This window comes from Octodon degus, unplaced genomic scaffold (assembly GCF_000260255.1).
Source record: "Octodon degus isolate 3935 unplaced genomic scaffold, OctDeg1.0 scaffold00025, whole genome shotgun sequence".
Classification (NCBI taxonomy): Eukaryota; Metazoa; Chordata; class Mammalia; order Rodentia; family Octodontidae; genus Octodon; species Octodon degus.
The window spans coordinates 1199015-1213121 of record NW_004524601.1 but is presented as its reverse complement, the minus strand read 5'-3'; positions in this window follow the sequence as shown (position 1 = coordinate 1213121).

The following is a 14107-nucleotide window of genomic DNA, read 5'->3' as shown; positions in this document are numbered from 1 at the left end:
CTGTGTCCTCTCGACACCCATGGGGGGTGCAGATGCCCTCGGGGCTCTACCGTGCACATGTGAACCTGTGGCTTCCCACTAGGGGCTCTGCTTCCTGACCCCCTTCAGGGATTGGAGGACCGGGCCTTTGGGACCCACCGTATGACCCCCAGCTGGTCCTGAAGCACTGGTGTCTCCCCAGGAGCCCACTGCTTGCTCTGCTTTGCTCCTGCATGCATTCTGCCTGCAGCCAGGACCCATTTCAGTCCAAAGCTGCCTCTAAGCAGCACCCTGCCTGCTGCACGGATGTCCTGGAGGCGCAGCGCCCACTCCTCCCCCAGCAGCCCTCCTCCAGGACACCCACAGAAGAAGCCGCCTCTCCACGGGAGTGTGCATCCGCTTCCTCTCAGGGAAACCAGTGTGGCAGACGTTCCCTGCCCAGGTGTGTCAGGGGCTGAGTGTTCTCAGCTGACTGATTCTCAGCAAACAAGACTCTGGTGGGGAAATTCATTCTAGTCCCCAGGCTGGAACCGAGCTCGCTCCCTCTACTCCCAGCCTGTGTCTGCACACTCATTCTGTGTTGTACACCATGCGGCAGAATGGCCACACACATCTTTTCCTTCTCACTGTGTGTGACCACATTCGTTTTGTGTGATCCACCCTTATACCTCACACAGCATCTAGGACCATGTTTTGGTGTTGGTGATTGGTGTGTATGTATGCAGCAGAGTGAGAATATCTTGTGTTGTGGGTCTTGGCTTTGGTTTTGGCATGGTTTGATTTGGTTATTTTTTAGGAGATAGGGACTCACTCTGTAATTCAGGCTGGCCTTGAACTCACTATATAGCCAGGCTGGCCTCAAACTCACCACAGACCTGCCTCAGCCTCCTGAGTTCCACGACGCCCAGCAAAGAGTGTTGGTCACGCAGAAGCTGATGAGCACTTCCTGAGCAGCCACCAGGTCCTGGGCTGGCTGTGTCTGAGAAAGGACACAGCCCCGCAAGAAGGGGACTCTGCTAGTGACCATGCAAGACTCAGAAGGAGATGCGCTGCATGATTTCACTTCTGAGCTCTGAGTTCGTGGTGATCCTCCAGCTCAGCCTCCCGAGGGCCAGGGCTAAGCATGCACTACCATGCCCAGCTCACTTACTGCTCTCATGCAGCCATGTTCATCATGTTCATCATATGTATGAGTGGGTTTACGAACACAGAGCCATATGTTCGGCCTCATAGGTCCATATCTACTACCAAAACTCCTCAGCTAGAGATCGTCCTGCAGCAGGAACACTGACTCCTGCTGGGGACACTCTCTAAGATGTGCCAGGTCTCACAGAGCGTTCTGACCGGGGCCATTCCTTCCCCTCCTCTGAAACCTCACCTGAGGCCATAGGTATCAGGAGCAGGGACATCTGGAAGGGATGGTGGCCCACTGCAGTGAGAGTAAAGCCCCATTTCCCTAGCAGAGGCCTCGGGAGGCTCCAATAGAAACAAATCATATTGGGAGAAACTGAGCCACTCTTTAATTTGACTCTCACTACACACCATCAAGCCACAAATCATAATCAGAGATCAGGAAACTCACGGGGATGCAAGCCTGCTGCCTTTGAGTTGGGAGAAACAACCACAAAAGCACAATGAAAGGAAACAAAATCAGAACAGATCCAGACTCGTGAAGCTCTAGGTGCTGAAACTGTTCGCTGCAAAATTGATAACGATCATGTAAAGTTGATAAAGTTATAAAAGATTCTATCAGAAATAGCGCCAATCAACAGCAGACTATGTGGAAATTAACTAATAATTTTAATTTTTAACTAAAGCTTTGGAAAATAAAATTTTGAAATAAAAAGTCTAGATCAAAGGGTATAGCATCAAGTTTAACCTTTGATGAAAAGATAAATAGTGCACTGGAATAGAGCGATAAAAAATACCAAAATTGCAACATAGACTAAAAAGAAAAGATGAAAGAGATAGTGAGGGAGGGAAGAGAAGGAAGACTATAAATCTTATCCAAGTTGCAGAAAAAAGAGCACAGAGTGAAAGAAAATATAACAGTTAAAGAGATCATGGCAATTGAAATGCCAGGATTCATAAAAACCACGTATCTGCAACTCTAGGAATCAAAATTAACCCCAAGAGTGCTAAACAAAGAAAATTCATGCCAGCAGAGTGAAACCACACATCACGGGTTGGGTAATCTGGAAACGAATACTGAGGCAGGTTATTTATCAGGAATCAGCCTGTGAAAGGGCAGAGGGAGAAATTCAGCTGCAGCCAGGCACAGCGCCTACACCAGCTCAACAGGGTGCTGGTGATGCTGATACACAGTCAGGCCAAATGATGAGGCCTTAAAATGCCAACCGGGACCACCCCAGCTGTGGTGTACCCATTGGGTTCAGCCTTGATTCTCGTGGCTCATGAGGCAGTCACACTGGAGATGACCAATGCCACTCCCAAAGCTACTACTGAAACCCCTACTTGACAAGGAGTCTTGGCAGGCATGGCGTTAGCCGCCACAGTCCACCCCTTGCTGCACTCAGCTCTGTTTCATCACAGGTGCCCAGATCCTCCGAGTCCATGTGCCAGCCCTTCTGAGAACAGCTTGGGAGGGTTAGGAGGCTGACCTACTCTGCCACTGCAGCTGGCCATGAGGCAACAATTACTGTACATCAGAGTGAAAGGAGGAGATACATTGCCGATCTCTTTCTTTGGACATTTCAGATTTTCCTCACTCTTAGCTATCTGCTAGTGGTCTTGGTGGCCAACATCATCATGTTTCTAAACCATTCGTGAAGTGTCTGGGCTTTTGGTCACTATGACCTTGTGGTTCTCCAGCTTACTGTTTTGCCAACAGAATCAGGCAAAGGTTTGTGAAGAGAACCAGAAATCTCCAAAGTGAATCACTTGCCTGAAAAAAATGTTTCTCCCTGCTCCCCTTATGCAACAGCAGGCTTCCCTTTCCTGGAATTTTGCAGGACTTGTTCCAGCACATGTCTTACCACAGGAATCCACAAGTTTTGGCTCAAGTGGACAGTCAGAGTGTCACCCTCGCCCTCACCGCTCCATGATCCAGCACAAGTGTCTTGGAGAATGCTTTCAGTCATACTTCACTCCTCCATGTGGATTGTGCCACTCAGTTAGCACAGTGTCTTTGGTTTAAGCAGTCAGTGTGATGTTCTGTGGGACATCCAGATGGCCTAGATCTTTTCAGATTACCTCCTTATGACAGAGGACACGAAAGAGCACATCACAGGGCACAGTGTAAACATGCATCGGATGCTGCCGATTCTACTTAGAGGCTGACTTTTTTTTTTTTTTTTTTTTTTTTTTTTTTTTTTTGTGGAACCGGGGATTGAACTCACACCCTTGTGCTTACCAGGGAAGCGCTTATTCCATTGAGGCATCTCCCTGGCCTGAGGCTGACTATTTTTGATCATTGTTTTTGTCAGAATGAAAGGAATGTACTTCCAAAATCAGTCCCTGCATTCTCTGCATCTAAGGCCACGACAATTCCCTGCTGTCACCCATGCTCCTCTAGTCTGGGCTGGAGGTGGTCTGCGGTCATCCTGCAGGGTCTGGCTCTGTTGAGGCGGGACTGGTGAATTCAGTGATCACATGATGAGCTGCTCCCTGTCCCTTGTCCCACTCATCCTCAAGTCAGTGGTTGGCAAGCTACGGGCTGACCTCTTTCCGTCAATAAGGTTTTGTTGGAAGCCAACCACACCTATTTGCTAACGAGTTCTTGTGGCTGTGCAGAGTGGTTACAGCAGAGACCACGCAACTCCACACAGAGGCCACGCGAAGCCTAACATCTCACCATGGGGCCTTCACAGAGTAAAAGTGACAGTGATCTCCACCGTCACCATCAACTCTTCTCCATTTTTCTGTCTTGGCTCAGGGTCTCCATTTCACCAGGCAAGAGACCCAGTACGGGGATTACTCAGCTGTAGCATCTAGGAATTTCAGCTGTACATCTGGGACCAAAGAAATAACTGTGGGCTGAGTGAACCCTTGAGCTCAAGGGCCCCACGTGCAAGCTGACCTTGCCCAGGACCTTGTTCATGCCCTGGGCCAGGGGGCTCTGGGCCGTGACATCCTCTGTCCAGTACTCCTCAAAATATTGGATACTACCCTCTCCCCTGTCTGTAGCATATCGATCACTTTCTTGTGCCTGAGAACAAAACACTTTACAGCTGCTAGGTTCATGTTAGCTCATGGCTTCTGAGGGCTCGTCCTTGGCATTCTGGTCCCAAGACAAAAACACCATGGCCAAAGGGCCTGGTGGGGAAAACTGCTTGTGTCATGGTGGGCAGGGAGCAGAGAGAGGAGAGCAGACGGGGGGCGGGGAATCCGGCCCTCTTGGCTGTACCCCGGGGCCCACCTTTCAGGCCAGGCCCCATGTCCTAACTGCACATTTAGCCAAGAGCTCACCAGTGGACCGATCCAGGCTTGAGCACAGCTTCTCCACGTTCTGGTCACTTTCCGGAGCCTTACCTCTGGACACACGAGACTGGTGGCAGGGCAGTGGTGCAGAGTCCTAGATCTAAACCCTAACATGTAGGCACTGAGGTAAACAGGCATAGGTCTCTGCGGGGTGCCGGGGGAAACCATTCCCACATGTTCTTCCTGGTGTCTCCTGGTTCTTCCCCTGGGATCTGGCCTCCTTCCCAGCTTCTGGGTTATAAGCCTAAAAACTGACTTAGGTTTGGGGAAACATCAAGAAGCCATTCGTTAAGGAACACCCCTTGCCTCTGGAAAGTAGCTCTGATTTTTCTAGCAGCGCATGCTGAGTCCCACCCTTATCAGCTGCTTTTCTGTTTCTCAGCACAGAATACTGTATTCTATTTACATCTCTGTACATCGATGCAGGGCAGGCCCGCTTGGGTGCCACTCCAATGTGCCACTCACTGCGAAAACCATGTCCCCGTGGCTTACTGTGTTGTGGTTTTACCACCCCTGCGGTCATCAGCAGGCCATGGTCTTTACTGGCCTCCAGCCTGGGCTGGGGAGGAGAAACACCCACACACGCTGGGGACACCCGCCACCAGCCCATTGGCCTCTGGACAGCGGCTCCCAGCGGCTCCAGTGACCACAGGACAGTCTCCAGTGGCCTTCAGGCCACATCAGTGGGCCTGCTCATCCCCTCCTCCGCTGTCTGGCAGCTGGGGGCTTAGCTCTCCGTGGTCCTCACTTCGTCCAGTCCCAGGAGCCACCGTAAGAGCACATTCTGAGGACCCCGCCATAGCGTTAAGTCCCGTGTCTCTGGAGAGTGGTCTCCAGTTATTAAATTCTCCCCCTCAGTGTCTCCTTCAGCCGGAGCTCCCTCGGCATCTCCTCCGCAGACTCCCCTCACTCCCGCATTTGGGCGGGCCGGGTCCACAGCTCGCCTAGACTTTGCACGTTCTGTCTGCGGCCAGCTCCTGAAGGCTTCGGGCCGGCTAGGGCCAATTTTAGACTGAAGGATCAGGGGTAGAGACACACGGAGGCCACACTACAACTGAGGAGAGACCTCAAGTATTGCAAGCTGGCACGGTGGGGCACTTCCAACAAAGTGGAATTCTGGACATTCACAGTTTCAGGAGTGTTTCACCCAGATATCTGGACCCCAAGTGTGTGGTTTCCTTTTCCCGGTTAGGGCCTGACCTTGGCATGTCAAACTTACATAGTGTGGGCATCTACTCTCCCCGCTGTCAGATCTTTTGATTAAGGGTTCACTGGGGCCAGGCGTCAGCCTCAAGGCCCCTTTCAGAAAACACCAGGGGAGCCCTGGTTTTCAGCTGCAGCTTTCCAATGCCTGGTAGATCAGGTGCCGATGGTATGCTCCTCTTCTAGGGCATCAGAGTGCTGCCAGTGGCCACACCCCACTGTGCGCAGGACCAGCGCGCTTCTCCCCTGCCAGCCAGTGGGCTGCGGTCCACCACACGCTGCCAGGTCTCCTCCACGGGGCTGCCACGGGAGCTGGGGCTGTGCAACCCCACCCCATGCAGGGTGATGAGGACCTAGTCACCAGCAGGGAGGGCGACCTAGCTCCAGGACTCTTCCCACTCCCAAGTCACAGCCACCCCTGTGTCACAGCCACCCCTGTGCTCACTGTCTCAGCCTGGGTTCTCCCCCACTGAAAGCTACAGTGGGGAAACTGGTGACTGCTCAACGGGGGAGAAAAATTAGATTTATAGAAATTACACATCATTTTCCTGTGCCTTGCTTGGGTGGCAGATCCATTGCAGTTTATTATATTATTTTTAATTTACATATATTTACATATAATCTTTCAGGTATAGCTAATGGTTTTTTAAAGATAAGGCAAAAAATGTTTATTAATTTTATATTGCATAACACTTTATGCTCCCTTAATTAGAAAATTACCCAAAAGCTTTACTACAATTAAATTTTCTCTCTTGGGTTTCCGATATTTTAAGCCAGTTGATGTGCTTCTTGCTTTTGCTGTGGAAAGTCTATGTGGTCCGTGGGAATTAACGAAGAATAGTGCCAGTGTATTATCGTTGTCAGATTTTATTGTACACTTGTCTAGATAACTGATTTTGAGTGGAAAACTCTTCACTTATCCTTTAATGAATATAGTCTGCTTTAGCTTTTAGCCAATTAACATTTTAAGCCTTGATTTTGAGGTACAAATAGATACTGATAAATCTCTAGGAGAAGGCTTGGTCTTAGCAGGTTCCTGAGCAAAGTCTCTCTGTAACAGAGGAGGGTTTCCCACCTCAAACTCTAAAGTATTATTTGTGTTGACCTTGTTTTGTCAAATTTCATCTTCCCACAAACTTTGCTGCACCAGTAAGCATGGGATGGTTCTCAATCCTTCCCACGAGGGAGTCCTTCAGTACTGAGAAGCTGAGCACAGGCCAGGGCTACAGCTAAGATCCTGGGGAAGGACTGCTCTTTCTGTTTAAGGGAAAGAATATGTGGTCACATCTATGTCATGAGAAATACATGAGGTTGTTCCATGGACAATAAATAGGGGAGAAGAGGGTGGGAGAAGAGAGAAGACACGGGGACTCGTCTCAAAGCCCAAGTGAAAGGGAGTTAAGTCAGGCTGTGACATGGATGCCAGAGAGTGAAGGTGGAGCTGGAAACTTCTTACATGTGTCCCGGAGGACGTGGTGACCACCAGACAATGCATGGCAGGGCCAGCAGATGACCCGTTCTCAGCAGGTGCTGGGTGGAGACGACACGCACAGGGCAGGTCGGGCATCACAACGCACAGGCATGTGGGGTGGGGGCAAGATGAGCTTGACACGCAGCCCCATGGACGGAAAGTGGCCTGTGGTTGGAGCAGGCTGAGCCACCAGGGATCTCAAGCAGGACCAATTGCCAAAGGAATATTTTGTGATATTTTTAAAAGTTTCTACAACTTACCTCACATCATCTCAGTTGTGCCTTTCTTCTTCCCAGAGGCAACCAGGGAAGGGACAGATCTCCCAGGCCTGTGGAAAGGCAGGAGGGACAACCCAAGCTGGGGGCAGCCCAGGCCACCCCCATAACCACCATGCAGACCAGGTGGCCCAACATGGAACAGAGCACGTCCGATTATTTAATATTCTATCCTTTTAAGAATCACAGTACAGCAAAGGCTGGGGGCTCGATCTCCGGCCTGCCATGCCTGTCCCACCCCCAGGGAACACTGAGATGGCAATTGAGACTGAGTGTGGTGGTGCACGCCTGTAATCCCAGCACTTGGGAGGTTGAAAAACAGGAGGATCACTACGAGTCTGATTTGTGTAGTGAGACCTTGTAGACCCTGTACTAAATACATAAAAAAGGATCACAGTACATAAATATTTTCAAAAGTATAACAAGCCCAGTTCTTCACATGTTTCTTTCTCTTTTTTTTCTTCTGTATTTTAGGGAAGGGTCTACAGGGTGTTCAGGGTCTCACTACTAGATTGGACTCGTAGTGATCCGTCTGTTTACAGCCTCCCAAGAGCTGGGATTACAGGCACGCACCACCACGCCCAGTCTCAATTGCTATCTCAGTGCACCCCGGGGGGGAGGGCTGGTACAGCAGGCCCGGGGATCGAGCCCCCAGCCCTGCGCCTGCTTGCAGGCACTTTAATCCACTGAGCTATTTGGCCAGCCCTCTTTACGTGTTTCTTAAGTACAGTTTATGCTAAGAATGAATGACTATGTACTCACAGCCACACTATTCTCGATTCCCAGTTGGCCGAGACGTGGACACCCACTGTATGACCACGGCCTGCCACATCCACACACAGCAGTAAGCTGTCCACCTTGCTGACTAAGTGGGATGGACAAGTAATGGCACAGGCCTGACTTGGGCTTTTATTTTTAGTTGGTTTAGCTGACCTTAAAATAGATTTGCATTAGGGGAATGTAAAACTTCCTCAAATAGAGTACTACTTAATTCAGCATAAAACAGGAGAGGCAAGGGAGGGCGTGTCGCCTGAGAGACTCTATGAACTAGCAGATACAAAGCTAAGCAAACACCAGCTCTTCTTGGAAATGTCCACCTTCTAGAGAAGTTTATCAGTATGTTTTTGAGTTTAATAAAAACACCACTCTCTGGTGTGGCCCCAAGTTGTTCCCACCGTGAGATTAGTCAGCTCCAAGGACTGGATTTCACTTTGATAGCTGCTTCTGCAGTTTTGTTACAATGCCAGCCGTGGTGATAACAACAACAGCAACAGCGCTGAGAGCAAGGGACGCAAGGTGGGTGGCGACTCACAGATCCTCACCCTGATGATTTTAACTTCTGTAGTCCCAGCAGCACAGGCACGTCACCACAGGCAAGCCTTAAATAAATGAACTTCATCTCCTGGGCCCTGGGTTTCCTATTGGACCCTTAGCATCTTAGGACTCTTCTGCTTCATGGCCTACCTGCTGGTCGGTACCACTCTCCACTCCCTTGGCAATAACCACAAGAGCTGTCCTCTTAGCATAAGCCAAGGTTCTCAGATGTCTTTTGGATTTTCCTTATATCATCTGGAGGGTGGGCACTCTTGGTCCCCTTGCACTGGGCTCACAGGGCCAGGTAATAATTTGCCTGCTGATACTTGCCGGGGATCTTTAGAAAAACGAAGTGGAACTAATAGAATTGTTCATGTTGGGGAGGGGTGGGAGGAAGACCAGGTCCAACATCCAAAAGTGGGGCAGCCAGTGAAGGAAACCCTAGATCGAGGGCAGAGAGGACCAAAATCCCAGCTCACACAGGAGAGCTGGAAACAGGGAGAGCTCTTCACTCGCCACTGTGTGGTGCTCCCAGCAGGCTGGGCACGGCGTCCACACTGGGCGTGACAGCCTACTTCCCTGAGTCCTCTAATTCTAATGCCGATCGCACCCAGGAGCACCGCTGCAGACTCACACGGAAGCAACCTTCACTGGGGCACCCTGTGGCCGATCAAGTGGACACACCGCCTTGCAGTGGGGGTGGGCAGAAGGGGCAGCTGGTAACTGTCTGCATAAAAGCATCAGAGCTCTGTGCACCACCTGAAGGTTGCAGCGGGCATTCCTTGTTTACTGCCACCCGTTCCGCTGAGGCTGGTATCCTGTGGGAGATTTAATCTCATGCCTCCACCTCCTTTGGCGGTAGGCAAGCGTACGTGACTCAAGTTGTCCAATCCTGCCCCTCTGGGCACGGCGATTGGCCCAGAGGTGCATGTGTGTGCTCATGTAGAGCCAGCCAAGGTCCACCTCTGGAATGGGTGCATGGGTGCTGAACAGCAGAAGCTAGTTTTCTCCTGTAAGTTCTTACCAAGGACCATGCGAAATGTGCCCATCACATAGAAAGAGACAAGCGGGTAGGAGACGGGCGGAGCCACGGGACACTGCTGGCGTTTGAATTCCTGGGTGTATCTCTTAGACTTGCAATCACATGAAAGACACATGTGAACACATACGTGCTCACTTGAGAGACACTTGTTTCATGTAGCTGAAAGCTGAATAAGCTGAGTCGAAGGCATAAGATCGACTGCTTCTCTTGCTTGGAACCAAAAGTTCAGAGCTCAAGCAGAACAAGAAAGCTGTTACCCCCAAGCCTTTCGGGGCCTTCTCAGAGGAGCGATGCTGCCAAATCTCTGCAGGCAACAGGTGCAAAGCCCGAGGCCTGGAGTGCCTCCCCGACTCTGTCCTCTCTGCTCCACCAAAACGGCGCTTGTGGCTGTGCATGTGATGCGTCTCCGGGTCTCTCCTGGATGGTTTGAAGCAGTCTGCCACTCTGCAAGGGTCGAGAAGAGAATTTCACTGGGAGCTGCAGCTATACCGGCGCAGGCTTCCCTCCCTGCTAGCAAGCTAAGCAGTTCTGCCGGCAGGTCTTGGGACCTGCCCCTTTTTCTGTGCCGACTCTCTGGAGACACTGAGCAATGAATGAGTTCGCAGCTCTAGAGTTTCCCCTCCAGTCTCTTAGAGCCGAAGCTTCACTCATTCTTCTCAGGGATGAATAAATTCCAAATAGGAACAATATGAAAAGGGGCACTTCGCGGGCCCTTGCTAACGAGTGTTGCATCAGTGAGTCATTAATCAACTTCAACTACCTGGCACTTGCGGGCTGCGGCTGGGCTGCGTGTTCTGTGGTCCTGAGGTCTGAAATCTGGTTCCTTAACACCCAGGCAAAAAGTAGGGGAGGTTGCAGCCTCACAGCTCTGATAATTCACCACTAAAAATAAACATGTTCTCCAGAGACAGCTACTGTGTAAACACGCTCGGGAAGGCTGTTCGGCATCTGCACACAGAAGCTGCCATGCGCTACCCAGGGAGGCTGCGGCGAGCTCATGAGGAAGGCTTTCTCTCTGGAGAGACCAGCCGTCTGTGAGCAGAGAAGAAGAGCAGGCTGTAGAGCTCTGTCCAGCCCAGGCTGCGAACGTAACGTGATTTGCTGTCCCCTCCAGGCAGCTGCCCTGCTGCTGTTCCCTACATACTAAGGTTGGGATCGCCTTTCTGTGCAAAGACAACGCCTGTGCTTCGCATTGCAGTTAGATTTCAGGATATTTGTGGGGAAGGAGAGCCGCTCAGCCTCTTTTCTTCTCAGTGGCCGTGTCCAGCAGCTTGGCACTTAGTGGGTATGTACATTCCCATGCATCCTTCCATCACAACTATCTTCTCTACCTCCAGCAAATACAGTTTGTGAGCATCAGAACTATACGGCAAGAATATTCGGGCATAAACGCTGTAAAGTCATTGAGATTCCTTTACCTCAGGATAGTTTGCACGGCAATGTCCTCTCTTAGAAGGCATTTAGAACTCTTAACAACGTGCAGGAGCTTTTCCAGGAGACGCTTATCCTTCAAACAAGGGCACGCCTTTGTGTGGGCCGTTTTCTCCCTCTGGGAATTTGCAAAGCAAGGGTCGGAGGAAATGCTGTCTGGTGAGGCAGGAAGTTGAAACTATTTAACTTAAAAATTAGGTTTGGGGATTATCTAGGGCCTTCAAATATTCATCCAAGATGTGTTCCTCACTGTCCCTTGTAAACAGGAGAGGCTGCCAGTGTGTATGAATTCACTGCTGCATGGTGCAGTGGGAAAGCCTCCACAACTATCGGTTTGTGGATTTATGGGTCCTGAATGTGAACTTTTGCCAAGAATCACACACCAATCACGAGGGTGAGCTCTGGCCGAGCTGTGTGTGACAGAAAATCGAGCCAGGAGGCGAAGGGGTGGAAGTGATCTGAGGACAAACACATGCTGCTCGATACCTGCTTGCCTGCCTGGAAGGCTGACAGCTTACACCTGCCTCCTGGCTACGCACCACAGAGCCCCACGCTCATTCCACACCAGCCCAGCCTGTCCACGCCATGGCCCACCCGTGTACGCTGCCCGGCTCCGGGATGCTGCGGGGAGATAACTCGCTCCAGCCTGCTCCCAGGGCTCTCCCTGGTGCAGACAGCTGGCTTGGCTCCATCTTTCTTATTTTGAGTTCATTTATGGTTTTGTGACTTTATGTAATTATACATAACATTGTCTAAGGGGAAGTGAGGCTTTTCACGGCTGCTAATTATCTAGGGTCTAATCCTTACTCTTGGCTCTCACTGACTCTCAGCTCACATTTCTGGCTAACACCTCTTCCCACCCGCACTCACAGAGCACCGTGGCTGAGCACCACCATCCCAGCGCTAAGGCTCTGGGGCCAGAACATCGGAAGCCCAGACTCAGCAACAGCTCTTGTGACTAACTAAGCCCTCAGCCTTGAACAGGTCTTGACCCCAAGACCTATGATGGGTAATGCTGTGTGGAAATTCACATGGCCAAACATTGGTCTCGTGGTTCTGGGGGGTGATTTGAGGCCAGTGGCTTTGGGTTGAGTAGATGGCGCCCATGACACAGACAGCACTTGCCCCATCAAGTGGAAGCTAGGAAGGGCCAGAAACACTGCCCACCCTGCCAACTGCAGTGCCACTTGTCCTCTGTCCCCTGCCTCAGCCCACCCGAGGAGTGGCCCTGCCGCCCTCCATGCCACAGCTAATGGACACAGAGTGCACTCATTGCGTGGAAGGATTGACCTCAGGAGGCTCTCAACTTAGGAATCTGTAGTGGAAGTCATTGTTTACTCAAGGTTGAGCAATAAGAAGTTTATTCTTCTAGAAAATTCTTCTTGAGTGTCAGGACAAGGGAATTCCAGTGTCAGGCTCTGAGGAAGAGGGTTCTGTGTCAAGGTGAAGGTCAAAGTCAGCTCCTAAGTACCTCTTTGCCCAGGCCTTGGGAGGAGGGTTGCCCAGTCTTTCATGGGTCCTGTACTCACAGGGCCCATGTGGGGTTTCCAGGTGACCCCTGACTCTCATGCACACTTTGTCCACCAAGACCGCACTGACAGCCAGCGACTTTTCATTCATTTGGCTTTTTAACACATTCTTCCCACAAAGCTTTATAGAAAATCTATCATGTGCTGGGCACTGAGGATCCAAATACTCAGCAGACACTGTCCTTGCACCTGAAAATATGCACTGCAGACCCTGAAAACCTCCCAGGAAGATGACAGGAAATATTTTCAAATCCCTAAAATCAGGAGTACAGTATTATTTTTAGTCTCCTGGCTTTTCTCCCAAATCCCATTTTCGCTGTGGTCACACACCGCCCACGAATATTTTCACACCACAAGTTGGCCTTTTAACTGTGCTCAGGTGTAAGCTGTTTTCCAGAAAAGTCACTTCTTCATTACTCATACAAACCTGAGTCTGTCTGCGGCGTGTCTGCTCCCTAGGCCAAAGCAAGAACACGGTCCGTAAGGGCAGAAGGCCAACAGAGCCCACGGTCAGCATGCTCACCCACTGCCCTGAAAACCAGCCCTGGACCTGAAGCTGAGCCCGAGTTCAGAGGACTCACCTGATGTCCCAAGTGCACAGGGGACCCCATCTTCTCTCCTCTCCAGGGGTGCCATGTGCAGGGGTACCAGGATCTGGCTGCAGAGTGCACCTTTGTTCTCCTTGCTCTCCTCCGGTTGCCGGTGGCACTGTCCTCGGGGCTCCACCCCTGCCCAGTCGCTCTGTTGCGGCAGCCTTTGCCCCGCCCCTGGCCCTGGTCTCTACTCACAAGCCTTCTTCTCACTCTTTACCCTGTATCCTCCTCTACCTTGCAGGTCCCCAGACTCTATCACCCTGGCCCCTATGGCCTCTTTATAAAAACCTTTCCTTAGTCCCTGTTTGCAGCACGCACCGCTTTCCTGCTCCCGTGGGGCTGGTGGAGGCACGTGACCTCCTGCCTCAGCTCCTTTGCCTTCCTTTCTACCCCTTTCCACCAGCTCTTGGTGCCTTCTCGTCGGAGAAAGACCCTTTTCTCTGCTTTCTATCATCTCTTGTTTTGCTCTTTAATTATAATTATAATTCCGGTTTCCCATATAAGAAAAAGCATGTGACATTTAGGCTGGCTGACTGGTTCGTTCCACTTAGCGTTATAGTCTCTGGGGGCATCCCTCCTCCTGGAGATGACTCAAGTCTGCCCTTCTTTATGGCAGAGCCAAGCTCCCTGGCGTACATCCCTCATTTTCCTCATCCATTGCTCTGTAGGTGGACATGGAGGCTGCTTCCTAGAGTTAGCTGTGGTGAGCTACACCGCTACAAACATGGGTGTGGACGGACCTGCAGTACGAGGTCTTTAACTCTTTCAGAAAGATTTCTAGAAGGGGAACGCCCAGGTCAAATGGAACTTCTAGCTTTTGCTTTTTGAGG